Source organism: Parasteatoda tepidariorum, chromosome 2 (genome assembly GCF_982258835.1).
Source record: "Parasteatoda tepidariorum strain Cologne lab strain chromosome 2, Ptep-v5.0, whole genome shotgun sequence".
Classification (NCBI taxonomy): Eukaryota; Metazoa; Arthropoda; class Arachnida; order Araneae; family Theridiidae; genus Parasteatoda; species Parasteatoda tepidariorum.
Genome location: NC_141756.1, coordinates 58,126,767 through 58,146,350, shown reverse-complemented (window position 1 = coordinate 58,146,350; position 19,584 = coordinate 58,126,767). Strand labels below are relative to the sequence as shown.

Here is a 19,584-nt window from a genome sequence, read left to right as displayed (position 1 = left end):
AAAGGAAACTGACATCTGGATTGAAAAAAATAACTACTTCGTTGAAGTTGAAAAATATTCCATTAATGAAAGCAAACGATTTCTAAGTGGACTTTCTGTTAATCTTGCGCTTCTTATAACCACAAATAGAACAAGCTGTTCAAACTCAATATACTCATTATCTCTTTTAAAAAAAAACTTGTGAAAATTTGCTTTTAAAAATTACATCTAAACTATATTGTAAGTGTGAAAAATCTAAGTCATTGAATAAAAAAGCGTTATTTCCTCATATGATTTCTGCGTTAGTGGTCTATCGTCTGAATCTCGCACTTTACACTCAACTACAATAATATTTACTTTCTGGTTTCACAAAGCAAAAAAACAAGTTTTTCTTTGTGTGAAATGTTTTAATTTTTTTTATACATTTCATATCTTTGTACTAATTTGTTACTTAATGCAGAAGGAAGCTTACATCTAAATTAAAAAACTACTTCATTGAAGTAGAAAAATATTCCATCAATGAAAGCAAACGATTTCTTAGTGGACTTTCTGTTAATCTTGCGTTTCTTACAACCACAAAAAGAACAGGCTGTTCAAAATCAATATACTCATTATCTCTTTTTTAAAAAAAATTGTGAAAATTTGCTTTTAAAATTACATCTAAACTATCTTTTGTGAATTTAAAGTCGGAAATAATAAGGTGCTTTTCCCCATCTGATTTCTGCGTCAATAGTAGGTCTATCTTCTAAATCTCACACTTTACACTCAACTATAATCATTTTTACTTTCAGGTCTTACAAAGCAACCAAGCGATAGGTTTTTCTGTTCTGTGAATTGTTTTAATTATTTTTATACATTTCATATATCTATACTAATTTGTCACTTATTCCAAAAGGGAACTGGCATCTAAATTAAAAAAAAACTACTTCATTGAAGTAGAAAAATATTCCATCAATGAGAGCAAACGATTTCTTAGTGGACTTTCTGTTAATCTTGCTTTTCTTACAACCACAAATGGAACAAGCTGTTCAAAATCAATAAACTCATTATTTATTTTAAAAAATGTAGGAAAAATCGCTCTTCAAATTGCATCTATCCTATTTTTTGAGAATTAATTCGTTAGAATTTAAGTCTTTAAATAATAAGGCATTTTTCCCCATCTGATTTCTGCTTCAATGGTCTATCTTCTAAATCTCACACTTTACACTCAACTATAATCATTTTTACTTTCAGGTCTTACAAAGTAACCAAGCGATAGGTTTTTCTATTGTGTGAAATGTTTTTATTCTTTTTATGCATTTCATATATTTAATTTCATGTACTAATTTGTTACTAATTCCAAAAGGAAACTGGCATCTAAATTTAAAAAAAACTACTTCATTGAAGTAGAAAAATATTCCATCAATGAGAGCTAACGATTTCTAAGTGGACTTTCTGTTAATCTAGCGTTTCTTACAACCACAAAAAGAACAGGCTGTTCAAAATCAATATACTCATTATCTCTTTTTTAAAAAAAAATTGTGAAAATTTGCTTTTAAAATTACATCTAAACTATCTTTTGTGAATTTAAAGTCGGAAATAATAAGGTGCTTTTCCCCATCTGATTTCTGCGTCAATAGTAGGTCTATCTTCTAAATCTCACACTTTACACTCAACTATAATCATTTTTACTTTCAGGTCTTACAAAGCAACCAAGCGATAGGTTTTTCTGTTCTGTGAATTGTTTTAATTATTTTTATACATTTCATATATCTATACTAATTTGTCACTTATTCCAAAAGGGAACTGGCATCTAAATTAAAAAAAAACTACTTCATTGAAGTAGAAAAATATTCCATCAATGAGAGCAAACGATTTCTTAGTGGACTTTCTGTTAATCTTGCTTTTCTTACAACCACAAATGGAACAAGCTGTTCAAAATCAATAAACTCATTATTTATTTTAAAAAATGTAGGAAAAATCGCTCTTCAAATTGCATCTATCCTATTTTTTGAGAATTAATTCGTTAGAATTTAAGTCTTTAAATAATAAGGCATTTTTCCCCATCTGATTTCTGCTTCAATGGTCTATCTTCTAAATCTCACACTTTACACTCAACTATAATCATTTTTACTTTCAGGTCTTACAAAGTAACCAAGCGATAGGTTTTTCTATTGTGTGAAATGTTTTTATTCTTTTTATGCATTTCATATATTTAATTTCATGTACTAATTTGTTACTAATTCCAAAAGGAAACTGGCATCTAAATTTAAAAAAAACTACTTCATTGAAGTAGAAAAATATTCCATCAATGAGAGCTAACGATTTCTAAGTGGACTTTCTGTTAATCTAGCGTTTCTTACAACCACAAATAGAACAAGCTGTTCCAACTCCATATACTCATTATCTCCTTTCATATTTCCTTCAACGTACCAGAAAAAAAAGGGAAGGAAATTTAGAACTCGTCGGCCACCAAAATTCTCTGCATCATGATTTTTCAATTTTCTCTTGACTCCTTCCTTTCCCAGACAGCGAAAAGATATACGATGCACCGATTATGGGTACTTTTAAAAAGTTTCTGAACTCCGTGAAGACCATTAAAAACGAAACTAACATGGCGGAAAAGATATTAACGAGATAAAAAAAAAATATCCATTTCGTTGCAACATTAGTGAGATTAGAAACTTAGATAAGTGAAGTGCCTGACAAAACGTGAATGTGCCTTACGTCTTTATTACACGGTGGTTTGGTTAGTTTTTTTTTTAAACCCCCCACGCATGTAAAATGTTTAAATAAACTTATCTTTCTTTGATAAGATTTGTTTTTAAATGCTCTTTATTTCTAAAATAATGTGGTTTTGTAATCCACATTAAATTTATATTAATCGCTTAGTAGATTTTGTGTTATTACGATTTTTTTTCGATGATTTTTAAAACATTTAATGTAGTTTTTTTTTTTGCACGATTTGAGAAAGTAATGAAGTAGAGGGATTAATTTATATTGCAATTTGTAATATATTTATTTTGTTCTTAATGTCATTATTAACTATGAATCCTTGTATATTATTATGTCTGAAATTAGGCCATTCGTTTTATAAATAACCAGAAGGTATTTATTAAGAAAGTGATATGACTGTAGCAACATTTCGATTTCTTACTTGATCTAATCAATTTTTCGACTAACTATTGGTCCATAACCTTGCAATAAGAAAACTACTGGTTAATAAAATGATTAAAAAAATTAAATCAACTTCACGATTCGCGATTTCAAAATAAACAGGTTTTAAACCACTCTCAAAATAAATTAATAACGTGCTTACTTTTCATCGTTTGATTATATTTCTCATTATACATGATATGATTAGTTTTTACGTATTTCTTAATTCACTGACATATATTTTTTATCTTCTTTTCAGAATGCTAGAGATTTCTAAAGGAATTACTGCTTTGTTAGATAAAGTGAGTATATTGTGCATTTTAATATAGTTACAGCTGAATTGTATTTTTGTTATAAAATAACTAGTATTTAACTTCGAATAACATAGGTGAATTTTTTTTAATTTTTAATTTCGGTGTGTATTTTGATGAAAGGTTATAATACAGACTGTATAAACTATCACAAACTTTCTTTTCATCTTTGATATTTTTCTGCTTCTTTTAACTTTATTGGTAAAAACAATTTATATTAATTTAACATCCAAGCATTAGTCAAATCTGTACTAAAGTTTCCTGTTATAGATTTCTCACTGATTTCTCCATGAATAAAATGGGGCAACACCGGTTCTTGTTATAGCAAAGCAACTAGGTTGCAGTTGGGAAACATCTGTGTCTAGCCCTCAGAGGATTAATTTTTTATTAAAATGCCCTGTGGAAATTGTAAATACAATCCGTACTCCTTATTGTACAATGATAATCCGTTGTATATTGCTACCTAATATATTGCCTCCTTAAAGGAACAGTTTGTATGGAATTATAGCTTTTAGAAATAAAAATTCTTTGAAGAAATTGTAATGTAAAATATTATCACAAAGACTTTATTAACTTACGTTACGACTGAAAGTTATCAAAAAGACATAGATTTAAAGCAGTTTTTAACAGTGAATGAAGGTCAATAATTGAACGTGTTCAATGAAAAAAATTGTTTGAAAACGTTTGTGTTTGCTTATTCAATACATAATCAGGGTGCGTAGCGTTTTTAAAAAGTGCTTAAAGGTGCTTATTTTCAATTTTCGTTTTTTAAAAGCCCTTTAATGGGCTTTTTTCATTGGGTGTTTTTAAAAAGTGCTTAATTTTCCCTTTACCATGTTTATTTTCTCCACGTATTATACAAAAAGACACTTCATATTGTTCTATTCAACGTTTTCACAATTAATTCAACCCCAATCTATTACGGCGTACCGTCAGTCCGTAGCGTAGGAAAGCGTCATTCATTTTACATCATTCAAAATTTCATAATTTTTAAAACTATGCCAAAAAAGAAATTTTTTTTTTGACATGACGGTTGAAACTGGATAAAACCGTCAATTGTCAAAAACTTGCCAACATGATATTTTTTTAAAAGTGCTTAAAAAAATTTTGAGTGCTTTAAAGGTGCTTATTTTTTATTGAAAAAATTGACTACGCACCTTGATAATAAACAAAAAATTAAAAATTAATAAATAAGCTGGTTCTCTATGAAATTTAACAGCTTTACAAAAGCATTCTTTTCTTTTCTTTTTGGAGGAAATTAAAAACTTCTTAGTACAAAACTCCTCAGAACGATAAAAATAGCCTCTCAAACTGCTGTTGCATAACTACTTTTAAGAAAGTAGAGGGAAAATTTATGGTGCCCCCCTTTCATCCTTTTAAGCATTTTAAGTTCTTTAATGCTTAACAATATTATTACCACCTTCCCTTGATTAAATAATCAGAATTCTGAAGGTAAAAATGAAGCAATCAGCGTAAGTGCCTTCTTGCACCTACTACACCATTCACCTGCTCATTGTTGCAGATTTTTCCGGAGTACCACCCATTCATACCTGATCCCAGAAAAAAAGTTGGAGAAGGGAGAGGATCTGGAGAGGGGGGAAGCATGATGCCCTCAGCAATCCTTTAGTAAGGCACACTCCGAAAAACCAGACTCAGAAAGGGCATAAAAGAGAAATTCTGGGCGTGATTTATTCTTCCGATTTTTTTTTTTACTTTATTTTTCCTGCTTTTCTTCCGGGATCGATCTCAACAGAGGCCCTTTTTCCTTTTTTTTTCCCTGGAGCATAGGGGAAAAACGGGATTAAGGGAAATTCGGTACGTGACACTTCATATTCCACCCTTCCTTTGGGGAATAATTTTTGGACTCCCTCCTCTCCTCTGCACCGTACTGCCCACTCCAGGTTATGCCTTCACGTATCCAGTGGTAAAGTATTCCAGGTGTATGGGGTGTGTGGAGAGATCGGGATAGGTGTGGTAAAAGTGATAACATTTAAGTGGCATTTAGAAAGTTGTTTGGGGGTGCATATTGTTTCGTTGCGTATCTTCACGATTTGGCTGAGAGACATAAAATAAATTGGAAGGCGTGGTGGTGACTGAACTGGTGCGAAAAATTAGTTCTTTTATTTCAAGTGATCTACTTTTCGCTCAATGGTGCCTTTGAAACTTTGATTGTAATTCTGTTACCTTCATTGATGCAGATGTAACCATAAAGAATTACATCTTAACTTAATGTTATATCGTTTGAAACATGGAAGTTTATTGATAAAAATAGATTTTACAATTAATCCTGTTTATGTGCCATAGGCTAATTGGAAAAGTCTTAAGTTTTTTTTTCTTCTAATCAACCATAAGCTTATTGAAGATTGAAGTAGACCCATTTAATTTTAGTAGGAGAATTAAAAAAATATACTATTCTTCAATAAGCCTCATTTACTTATTGAAGAGCCTCATTTACTTATTGAAGGCAATTAATTATAGGCTTTACGTGTATGCATATTTTTTTTAAATTTGAATAATCTCTAGACTGTTTGCTTAAATGTATGATTAAAAAATATCTAAAATATTTATTTTGCGATATTTTAAAGTTTGAATCGTCTCACTCTATTTTACAAAAAGCACTACACTTTTCTCCCTTAAAAACTCATTTACTCAGTTTTAGACATAAAACAATGAAACAGATATCTTTCTACAAATTTTAATGAGGGTTGAGAGCATATTACCGTAATAGAATGGCAGTGGTTACGGAATTACTTGGAATAATGAGCAACAATTAAATAATAATTAAGCAACAATTAACCGCTGCCATTGATCGTGGCATATTGTTGCGAGTGTAGCAAAATTTTGATTTAAGACTCTGCGGCATTACCGTAGGTTCACATCTTAAACATTTATGATACAAGCTTTTTTTCATCAGGTAAAATAAAATTTGCTGATGTATTGACAATATTTTGTTAGTTATAATCCTTACAAACCCTGGAGGCAATTATTTGTGACACGCCCTGTATATTTAATCTCCAAACTTTTCAACTAAAATTAATACTTAATTATAAAATGAGTAAACATTTAAAATCCTTAAAACCTTTCATTTATTTCAAAAAGCAGAAACCAAAATTGTAAACCAATTAAAACAAATTTAAGTTAAAAGAACATATATTTTTTAATAGGTTTTATCCTAGATATGATACTTATTCATTTAATTTCGAAACTAGTTTCGACAGCTTTTTTTAAAAATATTAATATGAAATTTTAAGAACTAGTTTATGTGTTTTATTATATGTAAAAACTTATGAAACTAGCACAAGAACAATTATAAATTAATTTTTTAAATGGCCAATAAGGCTTCTTTTTTTTTGCATATACGCTGAAAAAAAATTCTATCGCGCAAAGCAAAAAATTCTTTGAGGATTTTATTTAGAAGGTTATCAACTACGTTTCGACCAATTATGTTAAAAGCAAGTATATGTACAACTGGGTTAGGGATCAATGTAGTTAACAAAATTAAATTTGCAAAAAAAAAAAAGAAACGTGCATAAAAAAAAAAAATCTACTTTTTTCTCTTAGTCTGTAGTTCAAGACATGTGTGCTATAATCATAAACACTCGTGAAAAATTGTAGACAATTATTTTAAAAACAACATGGGATATCGTGTTTTAGGTAGCTTAAAATTTGAAAAAAAAAACTAATTTTGAGATTAGCGCATTTAAAGACTTAAAATCTCTAGTCTATCCACTGTTATCACCTTGCACAAAAACTGCTACAACTTTGCAAATAATTAAGAGTACTAAGAAAAACAAAGTATTTTTAGAAAGCTAAGTGTTCGGGGATTTAAAATTTATAATAAACTCAATTTCGAAAATTTTGTTCAAAATCATGTTTTTGCACTAGACTAAGTACTTAAACTAAAATTACTACTTCTTCAAAGAAACAAAACTCTTGAAATTCTGAAAGAAAAAAAAACATACAACCAACTATTTTTTTAAAAAAAAAATTCCTGGATGTTAGATAGTTACAAGCAAGACTGTAAAAATAAAAATTGTAACTCAAGTAAAAATTCCAAAAAAATATAAATAAAATATCTATATTTTTATGCTTATATCACAATTTTTTCTCCTCTTGTGAAAGACGACCGACAGCCTTAAAGATTGATGAGGCAGTATTCCCCAGAGAAGAGCCATTCTTCCCTCGGAAAAACTTCATAGAGTCAATTGCATCTCCAATTCCTGGCAATCTATTTTATAATATATATGGCTGCTTTCTTTTCGAGAAAAGGAAAAGATAGTGTAGGGAGGACTGAAAAAAGGATGCTTTTTAAAGCACGGGAAAATATATGAGAAGATAACTTAATTTCGAAGAGTGCACCCGCAGAATTAATGGAGTTATCTAGACTCTAAGTAGGAGATAAGCCCCCTGTGATATGGACTTCGGAAATGCATTCAATTTCATATTCCTTTAAATTTACTTCGAGCAGTGCCACAAGGCCCGCTATCTGGTGTCTAAATATATTTAGCGTTTTGTCGAACAAGTGAAGGCTCTGCAACAATATTTCTATTATCCTAAAAAATATTGTATTTAGCGAGAGGTTTTGTAGCTTTGGTTTTTGAGATTTAAGTTTTGTTGTATTGAGCAGATGGTTTATAACATTTGTTTAAAATAATAATAAAAAGTATTGCTCGCATTCCTTTGAGTTAGTCTAAATATCTTTGTCTTTCGATTTGTTTGTTAACAAAATATTATAAATGTTTAATCATATAATTTGATAATTGCCAAATTATTATGATGAAAAGAAATTTCGACATGAAGAATTAACTTTGAAAGTAAATTATTGTTGGCATCATAATAATACTTGAACATTTGCAGCTGGTTTTTAAAATTTGTTTAAAGTGATAATAAGTGTTGCCCTTTCCTTTTAGGGGTCTTTGAGTTTGACTGAATATCCTTCTCATTCGCTTTGCTTGTGAATCGGGCATTATAAAATAAATGAGAGCAAAATTGCATTTATTAATTATCGAATGGTATTGTCTTTCGCTTTATTTGTGATTAAATTATTATAAATTTTGAAAAAAAAATCTGAACTCAATAAGGTGTACTAACGTTCAAAACAAAAAAGTGAAATTTTTATTCGATCATTTTTAAAATTTAACCGAATATTGGTAAAATTAATAAAAGTTTGTGTATAATGTTTTAGAAAAAAATAATCAGTTTAAGTGTATAGCTATAAGTAAGTTTTTTAATTTTTGATAATTAAAAATATCCTTTCGAATGAATTTAATTTTTTTAATTAAATGTTCAACCAGATATGTTGTTTATAGTATATATTTTTTATTAAATTTAAATGGTTTTGTAACAGTATAAATTATTACGTACCTGGGTTTTAAATTTTTATTTTATTACCAAAAATTTCTTCGAAAAACACGCTTTAATTATTTTTTGTTCAAGTATTAAAAAATTAAATTAAGGTATTGAGTTGATCATATGCATTTTAAATTAAACAAGATACACCTATACATTTTTTACAACAATAAAACAAAAGCTGGTGCGCAAGGAACTTTTTGAAGTTGTGAGAACAATTTAAAAATTCCATTGCGAGAAAAAGCAACTTTCCTTGACGAGAACTACATATTGATGTATGGACCTTTACAAATTCATTATCTTATAATTCGGTAGGGAAATCTCCATTTTAACACGGTTGGTTGCATATTACTTAGTAAAGTGTGATTTATTTTTAAGATCTCAGAAACCAAATAATGGGTTTTTGAATGCCTTTTTCTCATTCTGAACGTCCACTGTCCCTTTTATATATATAAACGTCGTTGAACAGCCGACCCAATTTTGGGTTATGACTACTAATGTTTAACTCCATAGCCTTGTAATTTTGAACCCAATCTAGTAGACAAGGGAACTCCTGGATCAAGTATAGGCACAAATTTGCCTTCGTGGAGGTTTTTTTGATGGAACTAACCCGCGTTTACGTTACATGAAGAGGATGACCACGAATACCTCCCACAGTTAGCCTGTCGGCAGGGGGACTCTAACCCATGATCCATCTACCAGTGAGAGTATTTCACGTCATCACTATGGTCGATGCAAGCCGGGATGCGAAATTCGTATCAACCAGCTATCGCTGGGATTCGAACCCGGTTCACCTTATTGGAAGGCGAACGTTCTATCCCCTGACCCGTCCCGGCTCCCACTGTCCCCTTTAAAGTTGTCAAAGGTTAATGCTACCAACTATAATTTACTTTCAAAGTTTGATGCTTCAAAATCCTTGATGTCGAAATTTATTTTCGCAGCATACACATAAAACGTAATTTCAAAGAATGCATTCAGAGAATTAAGAAAGTTATCTAAGTATTATATAAATTAATAATAGATAATTTCCCTGCATTAAAGACTTAGGAAATGAATTCCGTTCCATATTCTTTTAAATTTACATTGAACAGTGTTGCAATATCAAACATCCAAATATATTTGGAATTTAACCGAACTGGTGAGAGTTAAGAAATAATATTTCTATTATCCTAAAGAATATTACATTTCGCGAGAGTTTTTTAGCTTATGTCTTTGAGATGTGTATTTTGACTTGTATTGAGAAATTAGTTATGTTACACAAAATAAATTCACATTTGTTTAAAATAATAAAAAGTGTAGTTCATTCGTATTGGGAGTCTTGGAGTTTCATTTTGTTTGTGAACGAGCAATAATTATAAATTAAATGAGAGCAAAAATACATTTAATAATTATCAAACGGTATCGTCTTTTGTTTTGTTTATTTAAATAAAATATGAATTTTAAAAAAAACCAAAATTTAATTTAATAATTGTCAAATGATAATGCTACCAACAATAATTTAATTTCAAGGTTTGATGCTTTGAAATCCCTTATGTCAAAATTTCATAATTGAAACATACACAGAAAACTTAATTTCAAAGGATAATAAAGTTATCTAAGTTGGACTTAGGAATTCTGTTTCATTTTCCTTTTAAATTTAATTTGATCAGTGCTATAGAATCTAATATCTAAATATGTTTAGACTGTGTAACAATCGTGACCAAATAACTTTTCACAGCTTGCATATAAAAAACTTAATTACGAAAAGTTCATCCAAAGAATTAATAAAGCTATCTTGACTAGAATTTAGATAATATTATTATAGATTATTTAGAGATTATTATTGTTTATCAATAGATTATTTTCATTAGATTTATTTATAAACTTGGTTGAAAAAGGAGTTTTATTATTTCAGAGAAAGCGGGGTAACTTCAAAATTTGGCCTGTTTATGTTTGCGCCATCTATCGACATTCTATAGAACTGTTAAATACATAAACTTGACGAATCTTTTAAAACATAATATATTAATAATTTTAATAATATTTGGTTATGAAACATTCTATTAAATTTCTTTGATAAATATAAAGACTATTTTGTTCAATAATGTATTTATTAATGTTCTTAATATTAGCTAAAATGATTCAAAAATTAATTATGCATGATAAGTTCGTCGAAATTGATCATAAAATTATATTTGTCCAATATCTATACAATGTAGAAGTCACCTACGCAACATCTCGTGCTCAATTTGAAAAAAAAATCAATCTGTTGTTTTATTAATATCTTAAAAATTATATATTTTTACCAGAATGGAATCGAAAATCAACTTTCCTTTTTACTGGTGATTTCCAATGCTAAAAATCTAATTATTTTTATCTAAACTATACATTTTCAGAATACTCTGAATAGTTTCAGAAAAAAATGTTGGACATTTAGTGTGAATGCAATTATTTAATTATACATATTTAAAAAATGTCCCTTGCACAACAATATTTTCTAAATAAGTTTAATTTTGACCAAATAATAATAAGAAATTATAATAATTTATAAGAAATATTTTAAAATTAACTTCTTTTTTTTAAAAAATCTCTTTATTTATTTTTATTTATGTAAAAATATATATTTAAAATAATTTCATATAACCTTTATTTTAATTCTAATTTTTGAACAATGTTTTTGGAAAAATTAGATTGTATATTAAAATTTGCACCGATACGGGCTTTTTAATCAGTTGTAATTAACAATTGTGTTTTAATTATAATCATTATCATTTTTTAATTTTTTTTCCTTTTCTATTTTTGTGAAAACTTGGCACATGATGGATCTTGTATATCTTTGACTAGCACACCATAAGTTAGGTTTTGATCATTAAACGTAAAATGAAATTACAGGTCCACTATCTTCTTGGGAAAAAAATTTTGTAATTTCGTAGCGGGCTGAACCAGTGGATGAACAAATGGGATCGGAGATTTATCACTGAAACAAAACTGCGTAAATAATAATGGGAATCAATAAAAAAAATTATAACAATTTTGTAAAAAAAAAAACTTTTAAAATTAATAAGAAAAGTGTTACAAATTTTAAAAGAACGGAAAATTGATGGTTTAAATTTTTTTTCCGAGAAATTTTAGTGACCCTTTTAGTGGAACCCACAAGTTCGGAGCCTTATAAATTGCAATATCCCGTATGGTTGCAATCTCAATTGATCTCTTAGGGTAATTTATCTCACTCTAATAGGGAGCCATATAAATTGCAATATCCCTTGTGGATTGCTATCGTAATTGATCTTTTAAGGCAATTTCTATCACTATGATTAGGAGCCATATAAATTGCAATATCCCTTATGGTTTGCAATATCAAATGATCTCTTACGGCAATCTCTATCATTATGATAACAATTTTCAAAAAAGAAATTTTAAAAAAAATCAGAGTAAAGGAAGCGAAATGCGTAAAAAAATAGAGACTCTTATTCAATATGCACGCTTAAAACGAAAAAAGAATTTTTTTTTTTTGTTGTTTTGTTTAATTACCGAAAAAGTTTTAGTGATCCACTGTGAAGGATCTCGAGAACCATAATGCACTGCGACGAGGTTTCGAGTTAAGAAAACAGATTCGTTATATATTTGAGAGTTCGCATTTTGTCACCAATCATACGATTTCGTGACGAAATGGTTCTAAAATTAACGAAATACTGCTCAAGAATTGCTGATTCGTCAAAAGTGAGAGTTTTATTTCTGAGGGTGTATCTAACTCATTGGTAAACGCTTTCAATATGCTTCTTTAAAAAGAAAAAAAAAGGAATTAATGGTTTAATTTTATTTTCCGAGAAGCTTTGGTGACCTACCTTAAAGGATCTTTCAACCCATAGGTTGGGAAACACTGATTCCATTCTCTTCATAGCCATATGCAAAAACTTTATTAAACCAGATTAGAACTTTCTTCCATACTTGACCAAGAACTTTTAGTTCCCTTTCCGATACACATATTAATTTAGAACCATATAACAATGAATTTCATAGTGATTCTAAATCATTATAAACGCTGGAAAGTAAAGTTATTTATTTCCGCTTCACCCTCTTATGAAAAATTAATTATTTTTCAAAGAAACTCAACAACCAAAAATTTTCATGGAACGAAAAGTTTATAAATTAACTTCCCTTGTGTTCGAATCTTCGTTACATTCTTTCATGAAAGATGTTCCACTCGAACGAAAAGAAAAATTCTAGCGTTGCAATTCCTTCGCGCTCTATGAATAACCGCAACTCAAACTAGATGAATCTGATCAATTCATCATATGTAAAAACAACCCTAAGTCTTCAATTTTAGACACTGCACTATTTACTAGCACGTTTTCGAACATTCCCATAATTTTCTCCGGATTTTTCCTGTCTCGATCCCAGCACCACTGCAACACCGTAAAATACTTTTTTCGTTTCCACAGCACTTTTTTGTTCTATTTTTTTTCTTCTCTCCCTTTGCAAAAGAAATGATTGCAAATGTTTCTCTTCTTCTTTATTTATGCTTGTGATCCGTGAAAGGCCATAAAGATGCTTTCATGATTTATGAAAGCACTCCTACAGAAAAATTTTGCACAGCCTTGTGTCTTATGGGTTCTCCGTGACGCAGCATCCAAATGGAATATGTGTCGCCTTGCCTTGTATCAAAATGAGTTAGTAGTGGAAATTTGTATGTGCTGTGTCTCAAGTTTTGGATTTCCACCTTTTGCTTTTTTTACTTTTCGCCCAGAAGGGAGATATTTGTTTTACAAAACATACTTCTTTTTTTACTTTCTGTTAAAGGATTAAAGTTCCTTTTAATGATAATTTGTGTTCATGTTTTTATTCATTTACTTTATTTGAGTCTGGGATTTAAAAAACGTCATGGTTTCGACAGGTTAATTTAAAATAGTGAAGATTCTAAGCTAAAAAATGGTATATAATTTACGCTTGTTTCCAAAAACCGCTTTTATGGATTTATCCGATTAGTAATTGAAGATTAGTTTGATTTTGTATGCATTTTTTTTTTTTTTAAATTATACGAGAATATTTCAGGTAAATGGTATTTATATGTGAATGCTTCACTTAAAAAAAATCGGTTAACTTACTTAAATTTTATGTTAAAATGCTTGGTTAATTCTTAATTTTATGTACACTGTAAAAGATTCCTGGTGAAATTACAGTATTAAGTGCCGGCACTTTAGGTGCATCAACCGTAAAATCCGTTTTTCCGTAAAAACTTATATCTTAATTTTTACAGGAATATTTATTTAATTAGAGAAATTCAGTGATTTTACTGTTATTATTACTGTTAAAATTACGGTATATCAAATTTTTTGCTTCGCAACGTGTTTTGATAAAAATGGATTTTACGGTAAAATGTGCCATCACTCAGGGAGCAGGTATTTTTACTTATTTTGATCTGGAATTCTTTCCACTGTTTCCCTGACAAATAAACTGGTTTTGATGTTTTCAGTTCTACTTTTGTTCTGCCTCTAATTCGCTTTAATTTTAGTAACATTTCCGTTTTTTCAGCCGGACTATTAATATGCAACCCCTAGTGTTTACTTTTTTTTAATAATAATTTCGAAAGATTCTAATTTTGGAAGGATTCTAAAATTATATATTAAAGCAGCCACAACAGAAATATGTGTGCATGTATGTTATTTGATTACTTTTTAAGGTGCATCTCTTGCTTAAGTATCACTCAACACAATAATAACAATTGTTTAAAAATTCTTTGAAAATTTTTGTGTTGAGTCCTGAAACTGATTTTAAACCTACCAATAAACTATTTCAATGTGCTTTTCCTGTTATATACCGCCGTAAAGATAAAAAAATCATTTTAAAAAAATCACCCTTAATACTTTTTAATCAGAATGTTTCAAACTACACATTCTTTCTTAATAATTCGTAAATACTGTCTTAAATATGCTAAATGAATACTTCAAGTGTGTAAATTAATTACAAAATCGAACACAAAAGTTTAGACAATAAAATATTTGGGATCAAATTACGCTATTAAAGTACCGGCGGTTTGATGCATCAGCCGTAAAATCCATTTTACCGTAATTTTTACAGTAATATTTACTTAAAGAAAATGATTCAATGATTTTACGGTAATTATTACTGTAAAAATTATGGTGTATCAGACTTTTTGTCCCATAACATATACCGGCAAAAAATCCGGATCAAATTACCGTTAAAAGTACTGGCACCCTGAGTGCCGATACTTTTCACCGCAAGTTTTACTATGTACTTTTTCTGAATGAATATAGTTTTTTTATATTTCCGATGCTTTTTTTTTTTTTTTTGCCTTAAAAATATGGACAAATACACTGGTTATCATAAATTAAGGAAAAATCACAAAAATAGCGATAACTCTTTCAAAAGTAAGCCAAACCGTGCAAAATTTGCATATGTTGTCCACTAAGAGTAGCTGAGTAAAATTGCAATATGCAAATTAGTGGCGCTGCACTCGGCTTACGTCATCTGCCTGGAGCATAAAAGTCCAAGTTTGAGAGAAAGCACACAAATTTTACTGTGATTGCGACATTGAAAATCTGAGATAGCCAATTCGTAATAATGACCTCTAGGCATCATTTGCCTGAAGAACTACGATGGAGAGCCATCGGGAGACTAGAGGCAGGGCAGAGTCAATCAGAAGTGGCCAGATGGCTAAATGTGAGTCCATCTGTGGTTCATAGACTTTGGAGGCAATTTCAAACCACAGATTCGGCATCTAGGAGGTTCAGTCAAGGACGGCCAACTGTTACGACCAGTGCCGATGACCGATATTTGACATTAAGTGCACGCAGGAATAGAACCGCTACTCCAACACATCTTAGATCCTCTCTTGCTGCAGCCACCGGAAGGTTGGTGTCAACGTCAACTGTGCGCAGAAGGCTCCACGAAGGTGGTCTGTATGCGAGACGACCAGCCATTTGCGTGCCGCTCACATCACGCCATAGGAGAGACCGTTTGCAGTGGGCCCGACAACATGTCCACTGGACGTCAGATCAATGGAGGCCTGTTCTCTTTACGGATGAGTCCAGGTTTAGTCTAGAAAGTGACAGTAGACGTTATTTGATATGGAGAGAACCTGGGACCCGTTATCATCCATCAAACATCCGTGAAAGAGATGCATACGGAAGAGGCAGTGTCTGTGTTTGGGGAGGCATATCCTTAGGAGGGCGCACATACCTCCATGTCTTTCCAAGGGGAACCGTGAATGCTCAGGTTTATCGAGACAACATCCTTGATGCTTATGTGCGCCCATATGCCGGGGCAATTGGTGATTGCTTCCTGTTACAGGACGATAATGCAAGACCACACAGAGCTCGCATTGTTGATGATTATCTTCAACAGGAAACAATTACTCGCATGGAGTGGCCAGCTCGATCCCCGGACTTGAATCCTATCGAGCACGTTTGGGATGCTCTAGGGAGGCGTGTATCTGCCATCAATCCGCCCCCTCAGACCCTTGCCACGCTTGCAACTGCTTTACAAGAGCAATGGCTCTCACTTCCTATTGAACTGATAGACCGCATAATTGAAAGCATCACACATCGCTGTTTGTGCTGTATTGCTTCTAGAGGCAATCATATTCCATATTAAAGGTACTTTTTCTATTGCAAACCGATACTTCCAATTTGTTTATTTTATACATGTGCTAATTTCTATACTACTATTAATGTCTGATAATTTCTTTTTATGTTGTTTAATACCTTACTATGTGTTGTATATTGTGGGTAAGTTTCATAAAATTCCATGTGTAATTTCTTGAGTTATCGCGATTTTTGTGAATTTTCCTTAATTTATGATAACCAGTGTAGTTTACTCTAGAGAGGCCCGTAATTTTGCCCCTTTTAGCTATTATTTTTACTCGTTGCGTGTTTCACTTTGTCTGGAGCAAACTGCGCGAATTCAAAGAATAAATGAAAGTGCACGCAATCGTTAACCTTATTTGTGTATATTTATTACGTGCTCATAAGTATGTATATTTTTCTGCAAAAAATTATTTTAAATAATCCATTACTATTTAGTTTAATTATGGCTAAAAACATTATGAATTGTAAGATTTAAAAATTGTAACTTGCTCTTTAAGTACATTATATTATTAAATAACTAAACCCAAAAATTGAATAAAACCGGTCTTAAATGAAATCTTCCTCTAAAACAATTAAACTAAGACGAAACTTAATATTAATAAAACTAATAATTGCTAATAGTTTTTATAACTACCATAGCTATATGTGTATCTAGTATTTTGTTTTTTAGACTTCATCAATGAAATTTTTTTTCTCACTTGTCTGTTTTACAACTGTTTTATACTTTCATCAATCTAATATAAAAATATTTTATTTTCAGAAAAAAATGAAAAGTGACGGATATATCTATTCTTGTGAGGAATATATGTTCTCTGAAAGTTTTAGAAGTATGATTACAGAACGTTCAGGTGATACAAAATTTTACAATCTGGTATAGTTTAATAACTGTAATTGCTTAATGAAATTGTTGTTTTACTTACAGTAGCAGGGGGAGGGGAGTTATACGCAGTAGTAAATAAATTTCTTAGCGTATAAAAATAACGTTCCATTAACATGCTCTGAATGCTGTAGTACGCGTGTTCTATAAAATCGAACTAATGCTGTATATAAAAAAAGTGCTAATTAATTAAAACGTGCACGTCCATACCGTTACGTTTTCAGTCTTTCAATTAGCGAATTTATCTATATAAATATTTCTATTTTTGTTTTATAATCATAATAAACATAGTATTTTAATTTGTTTCGTATTGCAAAAATTGTGGGTTTATTTTATTTTTTCTGTGTACAAGTTTTTCTCAAAAAGCAAAGGAAAATCGGACAAATCAAATGTATTATAGTTGCAAGTATTGTTAATTTAAAAAAAACTTAATTTTAAAATTAAAAATAATTTTAAAAAGAACTGAATTAGATTAAAATTGTAATCAGGTGCAAAAAGTCTAATCGGATTCATTTTAGTTTCATTTTGTGAAGGTAATACGTGTAATGACCATTTTAAAAAGCAATGCATAGAGATCAGCATTTCATGGGCCATTACTGACATCTGAACATAAATTATATTAACGATAGAGTAATTTTTGAATAAGAAATATCAAAGAGGAAAAAAAAAACACAAAGCTACATTTTTATTCTTTGAAATATAACTCGTTTTTCATAAGTTATTTGTTAGTATCATTACAATGTGTTTCAAATCTATCGTTTAATAATACATGAGCATTTCAAACTATTAATTATCTCTTCGAAGAACAAACCACTAAATAAACCATTTAATTTCTCCATTTAATAATTCTTCTCCTTCAATTGAAGGCTATAAAAAATATTCAAGATATATGTTAGAGACAATTTCGGACCACCAGCGAAGCAAGTGTTGGGATTCTTGAACTTTTTTTGATGACTCTTGTGACAGATTTCGAGGTGTTCCCCTTTATTTGTCTGTGGGGATCACTTCAACTTATCCCTCCCTCCCAACTCATTTCTCAAGTCTTGAATCCGGCTTTTCACACCTCTATGCTTCAAATGATGGAAATCACTCATAACATTGCGTGAATATTTCTTGGAATAAATCAAATGCCTTTAGATATTCAAATTTAAAATTAATACTGAGGCGAAATTTATATTGGAGTGCCTTATCCTGAATCATCGGTATTCGTTGTAAATACATATTTATTATGATCGTTTCGGTATCTTTTACTGACGCTGAATAATCATTTTTATCCGTACCTTTTATTTACAAGAACTGAAATCATCAACATTTCTGTGTGGAATGATATATCAGACTTGCAGTGATTGGACTGTCTTTTCCTTAGATTCTAATTATCAGATTCAAATCTATCAGATATCCTTAGATTCTAATTATATTGGAGTGCCTTATACTGAATCATCGGTATTCGTTGTAAATACATATTTATTATGATCGTTTCGGTATCTTTTACTGGCGCTGAATAATCAATTTTCTCCCTACCTTTTATTTACAAGAACCAAGAACTTAAATCATCAACATTTCTGTGTGGAATGATATATCAGGCTTGCAGTGATTGGACAGTCACTTCCTTAGATTCTAATTATAAGACTCAAATCTATCAGATATCCTTAGATTCTAATTATATTGGAGTGCCTTATACTGAATCATCGATATTCATTGTAAATACATATTTATTATGATCCTTTCTGGTATTTTTTACTGACGCTGAATAATCATTTTTCTCTGTACCTTTTATTTACAAGAACTTAAATCATCAACATTTCTGTGTGGAATGATATATCAGACTTGCAGTGATTGGACAGTCACTTCCTTAGATTATAATTATCAGATTCAAATCTATCAGATATCCTTAGATTCTAATTATCAGATTCAAATCTATCAGATATCCTTAGATTCGAATTATCAGATTCAAATCTATCAGATATCCTTAGATTCGAATTATCAGATTCAAATCTATCAGATGCCCTTAGATTCTAATTATCAGATTCAAATCTATCAGATATCCTTAAATTCTAATTATCAGATTCAAATCTATCAGATATCCTTAGATTCTAATTATCAGATTCAAATCTATCAGATATCCTTAAATTCTAATTATCAGATTCAAATCTATCAGATATCCTTAGATTCGAATTATCAGATTCAAATCTATCAGATGCCCTTAGATTCTAATTATCAGATATCCTTTGGTTAAAATCTATCAGATTTTGTAGGAAATGTGTTTCTTTAATTTTTAATTGTCATAATATTTTTTTAATACGGCTTTTCAGACCTCCATACGTCAAACGAAGGAAATCACTCATAT

The 19,584-nt window shown here is 30.2% G+C and overlaps 1 long non-coding RNA gene across 2 annotated transcripts in view; it reads left to right on the top strand.

The window, feature by feature from the left end:
- The window catches only part of LOC139425001 (uncharacterized), a 168,263-nt gene extending 149,997 nt beyond the window's left edge, over positions 1–18,266 (top strand). Inside the window, exons 6-7 of one of the 2 annotated variants that reach the window (XR_015431392.1) lie at positions 3,374–3,416; positions 17,121–18,266. This is a non-coding gene — a long non-coding RNA (uncharacterized LOC139425001). Of the gene's footprint in view, positions 1–3,373; positions 4,609–17,120 lie in introns of those variants that run through there. The other variant, XR_011636152.2, reaches the window with a different exon arrangement.
- The last annotated feature ends 1,318 nt before the right edge of the window (positions 18,267–19,584 follow it).